Source organism: Hyla sarda, chromosome 4 (assembly GCF_029499605.1).
Source record: "Hyla sarda isolate aHylSar1 chromosome 4, aHylSar1.hap1, whole genome shotgun sequence".
NCBI classification, from domain to species: domain Eukaryota; kingdom Metazoa; phylum Chordata; class Amphibia; order Anura; family Hylidae; genus Hyla; species Hyla sarda.
This window is the reverse complement of record NC_079192.1, coordinates 228,883,942-228,898,117: the sequence shown is the minus strand read 5'-3', so window position 1 is coordinate 228,898,117 and position 14,176 is coordinate 228,883,942. Positions and strand designations below refer to the sequence as shown.

Sequence of the window (14,176 nt, the reverse complement as noted above, 5' to 3'; positions counted from 1 at the left end):
AATATCTACAATGCAAATGGGCATCAAACCTCTGTCATGGGGTAATTGAAGAAGGTGGCCTGGTCTGATTATTCATATTTTATTTCACATTATGTGAATGTCCAGGTGGGTGGGTGTTGTTTACTTAAAGGGGTACTCCCCTGGAAAAAAAAATTAAATCAACTGGTGCCAGAAAGTTAAACAGATTTATAAATTACTTCTATTTAAAAATCTTATTCCTTCTAGTACTTTTCAGCTGCTATATTCTCCACAGGAGGTTCTTTTATTTTTGAATTTCCATTCTGTCTTGTCTGCTGACATCTCTGTCCTTTTTAGGAACTGTCCAGAGCAGGATAGGTTTGCTATGGAGATTTGCTTGTACACTGGACAGTTCCTAAAAAGTGATGTTGCGAACATTAAATTTTCGGTTCGCGAACGGCGAACGCGGACTTTCGCAAATGTTCGCGAACCGGGCGAACTGCCATTGACTTCAATGGGCAGGCGAATTTTAAAACCCACAGGGACTCTTTCTGGGCACAATGGTGATTTAAAAGTTGTTTCAAGGGGACTAATACCTGGACTGTGGCGTGTCGGAGGGGGATCCATGGCAAAACTCCCATGGAAAATTACATAGTTGATGCAGAGTCGGGTTTTAATCCATAAAGGGCATAAATCACCTATTATTCCTAAATGCTCTGGAATAACGTGCTTTAGCCCCCTTTAGGCAGCACATAGAGCCCCCCTTTAGGCATCACATAGTTAGATCCCCCCTTTAGGCAGCACATAGATTCCCCCATATTAGGTAGCACATAGTTAGAGCCCCCCTTTAGGCAGCACATAGGTAGAGCCTCCCTTTAGGCAGCACATAGTTAGATCCCCCTTTAGGCATCACATAGTTAGATCCCCCCTTTAGGCAGCACATAGATTCCCCCATATTAGGCAGCACATAGTTAGAGCCCCCCTTTAGGCAGCACATAGAGCCCCCCTTTAGGCAGCACATAGATTCCCCCATATTAGGAAGCACATAGTTAGATCCCCCCTTTAGACAGCACATAGATTCCCCCATATTAGGTAGCACATAGTTAGAGCCTCCCTTTAGGCAGCACATAGAGCCCCCTTTTAGGCAGCACATACATTCCCCCATATTAGGCAGCACATAGATTCCCCCCATATTAGGCAGCGCATAGTTAGAGCCTCCCTTTAGGCAGCACATAGAGCCCCCTTTAGGCAGCACATATTTAGATCCCCCTTTAGGCAGAACATAGATTCCCCCATGTTAAGCAGCTCATAGTTAGAGCCCCCATTTAGGCAGCACATAGAGCCCCCTTTAGGCAGCACATATTTAGATCCCCCCTTTAGGCAGCACATAGATTCCCCCAAATTAGGCAGCACATAGTTAGAGCCCCCCTTTAGGCAGCACTGGTTTTATTTTACAGCCCAAAAAGTTTTTTTTAAATTTTTATTTGCACAACTGTCACACCAAATGTGATTTTCACTAGTGTGACAATGAGCAAAAAAGGTTGCCAGCGGAGTTCCCCTTTTAAGCAGAGGTCCCCAACCAGGGTGCTTCCAGCAGTTGCAAGACACACGGACTGAACTTATAGCCCTTTTAATACTGTAGTTAGTTGCTTGAAGGAACTTAAATTTTACACTGGAGTCCCCCTTTTAACCAGCAGTCCCCTCCCAACCAGGGTGCCTCCAGCTGTTGCAAGACACACGGACTGAACTTATAGCCCTTTCAATACTGTAGTTAGTTGCTTGAAGGAACTTAAGTTTTACACTGGAGTACCCCTTTTAACCAGCGGTCCCCTCCCAACCAGGGTGCCTCAAGCTGTTGCAAGACACACGGACTGAACTTATAGCCCTTTTAATACTGTAGTTACTTGCTTGAAGGAAATTAAGTTTTACACTGGAGTACCCCTTTTAACCAGTGGTTACCTCCCAACCAGGGTGCCTCCAGCTTTTGCAAGACACACGGACTGATATTTGAGCCCTAAAAAGGGCTTTTTTGGGTGCTGTCCTTAAAGCAGATGTTAGACTAGTGCTTTAGGAGTAAAGTGGACCCTGAATACACCACCTAGCAGCAACCTAGCTATCACATTCCCTATACAGCAGGAGTAGCTTCTCTGACCCTCCACTTCCTAAGCCTGCAGCATGCTGAATGAAGGTAAAATGGCGTCCGTGCAGGAGGTAGGAGGGTCTGAAAGGGAGGGACTGCTGCTGATTGGCTGTAATGTGTCTGCTGACTCTGACTCACAGGGTCAAAGTTTACCTCAATGTTAAAGTATAGGGGGCGAATCGAACTTCACATATGTTCGCCCAGCGATGCGAGCGCGAACATGCTAAGTTCGCCGGGAACTGTTCGCGGGCGAACAATTCGCGACATCTCTATTCCTAAAATGGACAGAGGTGTCAGCAGGGAGCACTGTGGTCAGACAGAAAGGAAATTCAAAAAGAAAAGAACTTCCTGTGGAGAATATAGCAGCTAATAAATACTGGAAGAATAGAAGTAATTTACAAATCTGTTTAACTATCTGGCACCAGCTAATTTAAAAAAAATGTTTTCTAGTGGAGTACCCCTTTAACCCCTTAACCCCCTTTAACCTCAAGGTTTTTCTGTTTTTGCACTTTCGTTTTTCCTCCTTACCTTTTAAAAATCATAACCCTTTCAATTTTCCACCTAAAAATCCATATTATGGCTTATTTTTTGCGTCGCCAATTCTACTTTTCAGTGACATTAGTCATTTTACCCAAAAATGCACGGCGAAACGAAAAAAAAAATCATTGTGCGACAAAATAAAAAATAAAAAACATTTTGTAACTTTTGGGGGCTTCCGTTTCTACGCAGTGCATATTTCGGTAAAAATTACACCTTATCATTATTCTGTAGGTCCATACGGTTAAAATGATACCCTACTTATATAGGTTTGATTTTGTCGCACTTCTGGAAAAAATCATAACTACATGCAGGAAAATTTATACGTTTAAAAATGTCATCTTCTGACCCCTATAACTTTTTTATTTTTCCATGTACAGGGCGGTATGAGGACTCATTTTTTTGCGCCATGATCTGAAGTTTTTATCGGTATGATTTTTGTTTTGATCGGACTTTTTGATCACTTTTTATTCATTTTTTTAATGGTATAAAAAGTGACCAAAATACACTTTTTTGGACTTTGGAATTTTTTTGCGCATACGCCATTGACCATTCGGTTTAATTAATGATATATTTTTATAGTTCGGACATTTACGCACGCGGCGATACCACATATATTTATTTATTTATTTTTTACACTGTTTTATTTTTTTTATGGGAAAAGGGGGGTGATTCAAACTTTTATTAGGGAAGGGGTTAAATGACCTTTATTAACACTTTATTTTTACATTTTTTTTGCAGTGTTATAGGTCCCATAGGGACCTATAACACTGCACACACTGATCTCCTATGCTGATCACTGGCGTGTATTAACACGCCTGTGATCAGCATTATCGGCGCTTGACTGCTCCTGCCTGGATCTCAGGCACGGAGCAGTCATTCCTCGATCGGACACCGAGGAGGCAGGTAAGGGCCCTCCCGGTGTCCGATCAGCTGTTCGGGACGCCGCGATTTCACCGCGGCGGTCCTGAACAGCCCGACTGAGCAGCCGGGATACTTTCAGTTTCACTTTAGAAGCGGCGGTAAGCTTCTAAAGGGTTAATACCGCACATCGCCGCGATCGGCGATGTGTGGTATTAGCCGCGGGTCCCGGCTGTTGATGAGCGCCGGGACCGAAGCGATATGATGCAGGATATGATGCAGTCCTGCGTCGTTAAGGGGTTAAAGAGGCCCATTAGCTAACACAAAAAATAAGATTGTATCATCAAAAAATAGCTTAGGGTATCCTGATCACACACCATTCTACAGTGTCTAAATACGCACTCCCACTCCAGAGATATGTAGGTTCAGGGAATTAGTCAGATGGGCATGACAACTTTGGGTAGGCCACAAGTCTTCTTTAAGAAAAAAGTAGCCCCAGTTTGCATTATGGAAAAACAGCAAGCCAGTGAAGGCAGTATGATGCTTGGGGCAATGTTCTCCTAAAAAAGATTGAATGCTGGTATTTATATGCATGTTACTTTGCCAGGTACCACCTACCTAAACATGTTACAGACCAAGTGCACCCCTTTATGGTAACTTTATTCTCTCATGGCAGGGGTCCTATTCAGCAGGGTATTGCACTATACAATGCTAACAAAGTGTTCAGAAATGGTTAAGAAACATAACAAAGATGTCAAGACATTAGCTTCCAAATTTGGACCAACTGATGATGTGGGAAACAATGTCTGATCGATGGAGGTCCCACCTTGCAAATTATATGATCTGCTTTTAACCTATTGGTGCCAGATACCAAATGTGGAGTCCATGCTTCAACAGGTCAAGGGACCTACACAGTATTAGTTTTAATATTATTAGTTTAGTTCCCTGCACTTGGAGATGATGTCGGACCAGTTTCCAACTGAAAGGTCTAAGGTGGCTTTCGTAGTCAGCCTTCTGTCTGGGAAAGCTCTGTCATGGGCCACACCGCTCTGGGACCGCAATGACCCTGTCACTGCCTCTGTACACTCCTTCTTCACGGAGATCCGAAGTGTCTTTGAGGAACCTGCCCGAGCCTCTTCTGCTGAGACTGCCCTGCTGAACCTGGTCCAGGGTAATTCTTCTGTTGGCGAGTACGCCATCCAATTCCGTACTCTTGCCTCCGAATTATCCTGGAATAATGAGGCCCTCTGCGCGACCTTTAAAAAAGGCCTATCCAGCAACATTAAAGATGTGCTGGCCGCACGAGAAATTCCTGCTAAGCTGCATGAACTTATTCATCTTGCCACCCGCATTGACATGCGTTTTTCCGAAAGGCGTCAGGAGCTCCGCCAGGATATGGACTTTGTTCGCACGAGGCGGTTTCTCTCCCCGGCTCCTCTCTCCTCTGGTCCTCTGCAATCCGTTCCTGTGCCTCCCGCCGTGGAGGCTATGCAAGTTGACCGGTCTCGCTTGACACCTCAAGAGAGGACACGACGCCGCATGGAGAACCTATGCCTGTACTGTGCCGGTACCGAACACTTCTTGAAAGATTGTCCTATCCGTCCTCCCCGCCTGGAAAGACGTATGCTGACTCCGCACAAAGATGAGACAGTTCTTGATGTCTACTCTGCTTCTCCACGCCTTACTGTGCCTGTGCGGATATCTTCCTCTACCTTCTCCTTCTCTGCCACGGCCTTCTTGGATTCCGGATCTGCAGGAAATTTTATTTTGGCCTCTCTCATCAACAGGTTCAACATCCCGGTGACCAGTCTCGCCAGACCCCTCTACATCAATTCTGTTAACAATGAAAGATTAAACTGTACCGTGCGTTACCGCACGGAACCTCTCCTAATGTGCATCGGACCTCATCACGAAAAAATTGAATTTTTGGTCCTCTCCAACTGCACTTCTGAAATTCTTCTTGGATTACCGTGGCTTCAACGCCATTCCCCAACCCTTGATTGGTCCACAGGAGAAATCAAGAACTGGGGTACTTCTTGTCACAAGGACTGTCTTAAATCGGTTCCCAGTACTCCTTGCCGTGACCCTGTGGTTCCCCCTGTATCCGGTCTTCCTAAGGCTTATATGGACTATTCTGACGTTTTTTGCAAAAAGCAAGCTGAGACTTTGCCTCCTCACAGGCCTTATGACTGTCCTATTGACCTCCTCCCGGGTACTACCCCACCCCGGGGCAGAATCTATCCTCTGTCTGCTCCTGAGACTCTTGCCATGTCGGAGTATATCCAGGAGAATTTAAAAAAGGGGTTTATCCGCAAGTCCTCCTCTCCTGCCGGAGCTGGATTGTTTTTTGTGTCCAAAAAAGATGGCTCCCTACGTCCTTGTATTGATTACCGCGGACTTAATAAAATCACGGTAAAAAAACGCTACACCTTACAAGAGGTGCTTATAATCTCATCCGCATCAGGGAGGGGGACGAATGGAAGACCGCATTTAACACCAGAGATGGACACTTTGAGTATCTGGTCATGCCCTTTGGCCTATGCAACGCCCCTGCCGTCTTCCAAGAGTTTGTTAATGAAATTTTTCGTGATCTCCTATATTCCTGTGTTGTGGTTTATCTGGACGATATTCTGATTTTTTCTGCCAACTTAGAAGAACACCGCCAGCATGTCCGCATGGTTCTTCAGAGACTTCGTGACAATCAACTTTATGCCAAAATGGAGAAATGTCTCTTTGAATGTCAATCTCTTCCTTTCCTAGGATACTTGGTCTCTGGCCAGGGACTACAAATGGACCCAGATAAACTCTCTGCCGTCTTAGATTGGCCACACCCCTCCGGACTCCGTGCTATCCAACGTTTTTTGGGGTTCGCCAATTATTACAGACAGTTTATTCCACACTTTTCCACTATTGTGGCTCCTATCGTGACGCATTTAAACATCTCAAGTCTGCCTTTTCTTCCGCTCCCGTGCTCTCCAGACCTGACCCATCTAAACCCTTCCTATTGGAGGTAGATGCCTCCTCAGTGGGAGCTGGAGCTGTCCTTCTACAAAAAAATTCTTCCGGGCATGCTGTGACTTGTGGTTTTTTTTCTAGGACCTTCTCCCCGGCGGAGAGAAACTATTCCATCGGGGATCGAGAACTACTGGCCATTAAATTGGCGCTTGAAGAATGGAGGCACCTGCTGGAGGGATCAAAATTTCCAGTTATCATATACACTGATCACAAGAATCTCTCCTATCTCCAGTCTGCCCAACGACTGAACCCTCGCCAGGCTAGGTGGTCGTTGTTCTTTGCCCGTTTTAACTTTGAAATCCATTTTCGCCCTGCTGACAAGAACATTAGGGCCGATGCCCTCTCTCGTTCTTCTGATGCCTCTGAAGTAGAGGTCTCTCCGCAACACATCATTCCTCCGGACTGTCTGATCTCCACTTCTCCAGCTTCCATCAGGCAAACTCCTCCAGGGAAGACTTTCGTTTCTCCACGCCAGCGTCTCGGGATTCTCAAATGGGGACACTCCTCCCACCTCGCAGGCCATGTGGGCATCAAAAAATCCTTGCACCTCATCTCTCGATTTTATTGGTGGCCGACTCTGGAGACTGATGTTATTGATTTCGTGCGGGCCTGTACTGTCTGTGCCCGGGATAAGACTCCTCGCCAGAAGCCTGCTGGTCTCCTTCATCCTCTGCCTGTTCCTGAACAGCCTTGGTCACAGATTGGTATGGACTTTATTACGGACTTGCCCTCATCCTGTGGCAACACAGTTGTTTGGGTGGTCGTTGATCGATTTTCCAAGATGGCACATTTTATTCCTCTTCCTGGTCTTCCTTCAGCGCCTCAGTTGGCAAAGCAATTTTTTGTACACATTTTTCGCCTTCACGGTTTGCCCACGCATATCGTCTCAGATAGAGGCGTCCAATTCGTGTCTAAATTCTGGAGGGCCCTCTGTAAACAGCTCAAGATCAAATTAAACTTCTCTTCTTCTTATCATCCCCAATCCAATGGGCAAGTAGAAAGAGTTAATCAGGTCCTGGGTGACTATTTACGGCATTTTGTTTCCTCCCGCCAGGATGACTGGGCAGATCTTCTACCATGGGCCGAATTCTCATACAACTTCAGAGTCTCCGAATCTTCTGCTAAATCCCCATTTTTCGTGGTGTACGGCCGTCACCCTCTTCCTCCCCTCCCTACTCCCTTGCCCTCTGGTTTGCCCGCTGTGGATGAAGTGACTCGTGATCTTTCCACTATATGGAAAGAGACCCAAAATTCTCTTTTACAGGCTTCATCCCGGATGAAAAGATTTGCTGATAAAAAAAGAAGAACTCCCCCCATTTTTGCTCCCGGAGACAAGGTATGGCTCTCCGCTAAATATGTCCGCTTTCGTGTCCCCAGTTATAAACTGGGACCACGCTATCTTGGTCCTTTCAAAATCAAGTGCCAGATCAACACTGTCTCTTACAAACTCCTTCTTCCTCCTTCTCTCCGTATTCCCAATACCTTCCATGTCTCTCTCCTTAAACCACTCATCCTTAACCGCTTCTCTCCCAAAGTTGTTTCTCCCACTCCAGTTTCCGGATCTTCTGACGTCTTTTCTGTGAAGGAGATTCTAGCATCCAAGACGGTCAGAGGTAAAAGATTCTTCTTGGTCGACTGGGAGAATTGCGGCCCTGAGGAGAGATCCTGGGAACCTGAGGACAACATCCTGGACAAAAGTCTTATCCTCAGGTTCTCAGGCTCCAAAAAGAGGGGGAGACCCAAGGGGGGGGGGTACTGTTACGCCGAGCGCTCCGGGTCCCCGCTCCTCCCCGGAGCGCTCGCAGCGTTCTCTCATTCGCAGCGCCCCGGTCGGACCTGCTGACCGGGTGCGCTGCGATATTACTCCCAGCCGGGATGCGATTCGCGATGCGGGACGCGCCCGCTCGCGATGCGCATCTCGGCTCCCGTACCTTACCCGTTCCCCGTCTGTGTTGTCCCGGCGCGCGCGGCCCCGCTCCTTAGGGCGCTCGCGCGCCGGGTCTCTGCCATTTAAAGGGCCGCTGCGCCACTGATTGGCGCAGCAGGAATAATCAGTATTCTCACCTGTGCACTCCCTACTTATACCTCACTTCCCCTGCACTCCCTCGCCGGATCTTGTTGCCATTGTGCCAGTGAAAGCGTTCCTTGTGTGTTCCTAGCCTGTGTTCCAGACCTCCTGCCGTTGCCCCTGACTATGATCCTTGCTGCCTGCTCTGACCTTCTGCTACGTCCGACCTTGCTCTTGTCTACTCCCTTGTACCGCGCCTATCTTCAGCAGTCAGAGAGGTTGATCCGTTGCTGGTGGATACGACCTGGTTGCTACCGCCGCTGCAAGACCATCCCGCTTTGCGGCGGGCTCTGGTGAATACCAGTAGCAACTTAGAACCGGTCCACCAACACGGTCCACGCCAATCCCTCTCTGGCACAGAGGATCCACCTCCAGCCAGCCGAATCGTGACAATACTACAGAGGAAATTCTTTTCTTTTTGGAACACAGTGCTCTCTGCTGACATCACGAGCACAGTGCTCTCTGCTGACACCTCTGTCCATTTTAAGAACTGTCCAGAGTAGGAGAACATTTCCATAGCAAACATATGCTGCTCTGGACAGTTCCTAAAATGGACAGAGATGTCAGTAGAGAGCACTGTGGTCATGATGTCAGCAGAGAGCACTGTGTTCCAAAAAGAATAGAATTTCCTCTGTTGTATTGAAAAAGATTTTTCAATAGAAGAAATTTACAAATCTGTTTAACTTTCTGGCACCAGTTCATTTAAAAAAAATATAAAAAAAAGTTATCTACCGGAGTACCCCTTTAACAATCCTTATTCATAGGCCATCTATCAATGTAAAGAAATACATTTAGGTGAGTTGTACATTGTGTTACATAAAGTAGTTTTCATTGTACATTGGTAGGTGCGTAGCATGCACCTTTCTATTTTGAGTCCTGTGTAAAAGAGTTTTATCATAGTCTCAAATAAAAAGCTGTCTGATGTAACACATTTACTGGAAGATTAATGACTCACCCTTTAAAATCAGTTATTTTTGGCCAAAGTTAAATGCATTTAATACTTAAGGTGTTGAAAAATACATTACTCGTGGTGTCCAGTCACCTTCTTTCAATGGCGCCATGCTGCTGTTTTTATGTCTGTTTCAAGTCCACGGCCTAATAATAGTGATGGGTATACTTTCCGTTTTACTTTGGAATCACTATATGCCATATCTTGATGACATCCAGGTTGCTAAACATTTGTGATGAGTATTTTATTGTAGGGGCTAACATACTCCTTTTATGCGGTATTGTATGAATTCTGTGCACAGCAGTCCAGTGACAGACGTTTGTAAGATATTTGTCTTTTAGGTTTGAATCAATATGGAACGAGAGCAACATAAAAAGAACAGCAAAACAAGAAGAGAAGCTGGCATGAGGGTAATGACCTGCTAGGGATTATTTTAGTGGTAATCCAACGACGAAAGCAAATCTAAGACATGTATTGTTCTCTGTTCATTATACACTATAATACCCCGAGTCAGATATTGTCCAACACATTATACCTTCCATGTAACAAGAAGCAAATGTCATCACAGGCTGATGTGTCACAGCTGTCATTGCACGCAGGAGCTGACAAAAGAACTTTACTACCACAGCTAAAGAAGCAGCAACTACATATGTATGCAATCATTTACACCCCTAAGTACAATAACTGTGAAGATGTTAACAGCAACACTAATAGCAGAAACAAACACATTGCATCAGGAAAACTGGAGGTTTAAATTAAGCAGCAGGCAGAAGAACAATTTAAATAGAGTGTACTGTAGCTGTGAAATACCCTGCTGTGGGTATATTCAACAAGGAATTGCTTTCCGTTCATTGCCTTCTCTTTGTCTTACACATCAGCACATTTATATGTAAAATAACCACATCTTACGATAGGCTCAATTCCCTACTTAAATAAGGTAACACTTCTTTAGAAGAAAAAAAAGATTATTGTGGAAATGTGTGATAAAAGTTACAGATTAAGCTACATATTCTACTTCATTTCTAAAAAAATAATTACATATAACGTAGGTTTTAACTGTTTTGCTTATTATTTTTTCTTGCTTTATTTTACTATATTACCTTATATGTGCATTGCTCTACTATTATCAGCTTTATATTCATTTTATTTACTTGCAGGGTTGGGGGTAAGATAGGAACAAACATTCACTGGAATCCCTGGTAGAAAAAAGGATTGTACAAGATACACTAACCCCTTAAGGACCCAGCCAATTTTCAGTGTAGGGCCATTTTTGCACATCTGACCACTGTCACTTTAAGCATTAATAACTCTGGAATGCTTTTACCTTTCATTCTGATTCCGAGATTTTTTTTTCGTGACATATTCTACTTTATGTTAGTGGTAAAATGTTGTCGATAGTTTTAAATGTTGGATTTTTTTATTTTTTTATTTTGAAGCTCTCTGCTTGTAAGGAAAATGAATATTCCAAATAAATTATATATTGTCTCCAACAAAAGAAAAAAATACACTGGGCACTCACTATTAGATGCTTGCGTGGATTTATTGTTCAGAACGGTACATCAGTGCGGCAGACGCTCATGCAGGGATGTTTCACAGGCTACGGTCCGTTTCTCGCGATACTTCACACTTCAACAGGCCTTAAGGCCGTAGCCTGTGAAACATCCCTGCATGAGCGTCTGCCGCACTGATGCACCGTTCTGAACAATAAATCCGCACAATAAATCCACACAAGCATCTTATCGTGAGTGCCCAGTGTATTTATTTCTGTTGTTGGAGACTTTGTTTGAAATGGACTGTGTCTACATTGCACTGTGAGCACCACTGAATTGTTGTGTGAACGCAATCGCTACTAGTGGGAGCGGCGAGAATCTACAAGGATTGCTTGAGCCGGGCAGTGTCGGGTAGCTGTGTGTGAATAAAATTTTATATTGATTCACATATACAATATGTCTACTTTATGTTGGCATCATAAAGTTGACACGTTTTTACTTTTGGAAGACATCAGAGGGCTTCAAACTATAGCAGCAATTTTTGAAGGGCCTTCTTATTAGAAATACCCCATAAATGACCCCATTGTAAAAACTGCACCCCTGAAAGTATTCAAAATGGCATTCAAAAGATTTGTTAACCCTTTAGGTGTTTGACAGGAATAGCAGCAAATTGAAGGGGAAAATTCAAAATCTTCATTGTTTACACTGGCATGTTCTTGTAGACCAAGTTTTGGAATTTTTACAAGGGGTAAAAGGAGAAAAATCTTTCTAAAATGTGTAACCCAATTTCTCTCGAGTAAGGAAATACCTCATATGTGTATGTCAAGTGCTCTGTGGGCGCAGTAGAGGGCTCAGAAGGGAAGGAGCGACAGTGGGATTTTGGAGAGTGATTTTTTCTGAAATGGTTTTTGTGGGGCATGTCACATTTAAGAAGCCCCTATGGTGCCAGAACAGCAAAGAAAACCACATGGCTTACTATTTTGGAAACTGTACGTAACAAGGGGTCCAGTGAGCCTTAACACCCCACAGATGTTTGACGACATTTTGTTAAAGTTGGATGTGTCAATGATTTTATATTTTTTTCACTAAAATGCTAGTTTTCCCCCAAATTTCAAATTTTTACAAGGGGTAATAGGAGAAAATGCCCCGCAAAATTTGTAACCCCCATCTCTTCTGAGTATGGAAATACCTCATGTGTGGACGTCAAGTGCTCTGCTGGCACACTACAATGCTTAGAAGAGAAGGAGTCACATTTGGCTTTTAGAAAAAAAATTTAGGTGGAATGGTTTTTGGGGGGCATGTCGCATTTAGAAAGCCCACATGGTGCCAGAACAGCAAAAAAAAAAATGCATGGCATACTATTTTGGAAACTACACCCCTCAAGGAACGTAACAAGGGGTACAGTAAACCTTAACACCTCACAGGTGATTGACGACTTTTTGTTAAAGTTGGATGTGTAAATGAAAAAACTATTTTTTTTACTAAAATGCTGTTTTTTCCCCCAAATGTTACAGTTTTACAAGGAGTAATAGGAGAACATCACCCCCAAAATTTGTAACCCCATTTCTTCTGAGTATGGAAATACCCCATGTGTGGATGTCAAGTGCTCTGCTGTCAGGGGCCATGTGCATTTACACAGCCCCCCGTGGTGCCAGAAGAGTGGACCCCCCCACATGTGACCCCAGAATTTTATAAGGGGTGCAGTGAGTATTTACACTCCACTGGCGTTTGACAGATCTTTGGAACAGTGGGCTGCGCAAATGAAAAATTAAAATTTTCATTTTCACGGACAACTGTTCCAAAAATCTGTCAGACACCTGTGGGGTGTAAATACTCACTGCACCCCTTATTACATTACGTGGGGGGTGTAGTTTACAAAATCGGGTCACATGTGGGGGGGGGGGGGGTCATTGTTCTGGCACTATGGGGGCTTTGTAAACACACGCGACCTTCAATTCCGGACAAATTTTCTCTTGAAAAGCCCAATGGCGCTCTTTCTCTTCTGCATGTTGTAGTGCACCAGGAAAGCACTTTACATCCACATATGGGGTAATGAGGTTGCAAATTTTCGGCGGCTTTTTTTCCTATTTTCCCTTGTGAAATTGAAAAATTTAGGGCAACACCAGCATTTTTGTGAAACAATTTTTTTTTTTCATTTTCCCATCCAACTTTAATGAAAATTCGTCAAACACCTGGGGGGTGTTAAGGCTCATTATACCCCTTGTTATGTTCCATGAGGGGTGTAGTTTCCAAAATGGGGTCACATGTGTGTATTTATTTTTTGGCGATTATGTCAGAGCCGCTGTAAAATCTGCCACCCCTGTGCAAATCACCAATGTAGGCCTCAAATGTACATAGTGCGCCCGCAGAGTATTTTATGCCCACATATGGGGTATTTCAGAAATTGTGTTACAAATTTTGCTTTTTTCCTTTTACCACTTGTGAAAATAAAAAGTAGTAAGAGTATGGGTCAACACCAGCATGTTAGTGTAACAATTTTTATTTTTTTACACTAACAGGCTGGTGTAGCCCCCAACTTTTCCTTTTCATGAGGGGTAAAAGGGGCAATTTCTCCCGAGTACAGAAATACCCCATATGTGACCCTAAACTGTTTCCTTGAAATACGACAGGGCTCCGAAGTGAGAGAGTGCCATGCGCATTTGAGGACTAAATTAGGGATTGCATAGGGGTGGACAGTGATTGCATAGGGGTATGCCAGTGATTCCCAAAAAGGGTCCCTCCGGCTGTTGCTAAACTCCCAGCATGCCTGGACAGTCAGTGGCTGTCCAGAAATGCTGGGAGTTGTTGTGTTGCCACAGCTGGAGGCTCTGTTTTGGAAACACTGCTGTACAATACTTTTTCATTTTTATTGGGGGGGACAGTGTAAGGGGGTGTATATGTAGTGTTTTACCCTTTATTATGTGTTAGTGTAGTGTTTTTAGGGTACATTCGCACTGGCAGAGGTTTATGGTGAGCTTCCCGCTAGGAGTTTGCGCTGCGGCGAAAAATTTGCCGCAGCTCAAACTTGAAGCAGGAAACTCACTGTAAACTCACCCGTGTGAATGTACCCTCCAGCTGTTTCAAAACTGCAACTCCCAGCATGTACTCACAGACCGTGCATGCTGGCAATTGTACTTTTGCAACAGCTGGAGGCACAC

At 44.4% G+C, this 14,176-nt stretch overlaps 1 long non-coding RNA gene across 1 annotated transcript in view; it reads left to right on the top strand.

Moving 5' to 3' along the window:
* Positions 1-14,176, top strand: part of LOC130369036 (uncharacterized) — a 92,545-nt gene that overhangs the window by 25,249 nt on the left and 53,120 nt on the right. Inside the window, exon 3 of the long non-coding RNA XR_008892649.1 lies at positions 9,870-9,938. This is a non-coding gene — a long non-coding RNA (uncharacterized LOC130369036). The remainder of the gene's footprint in view (positions 1-9,869; positions 9,939-14,176) is intronic.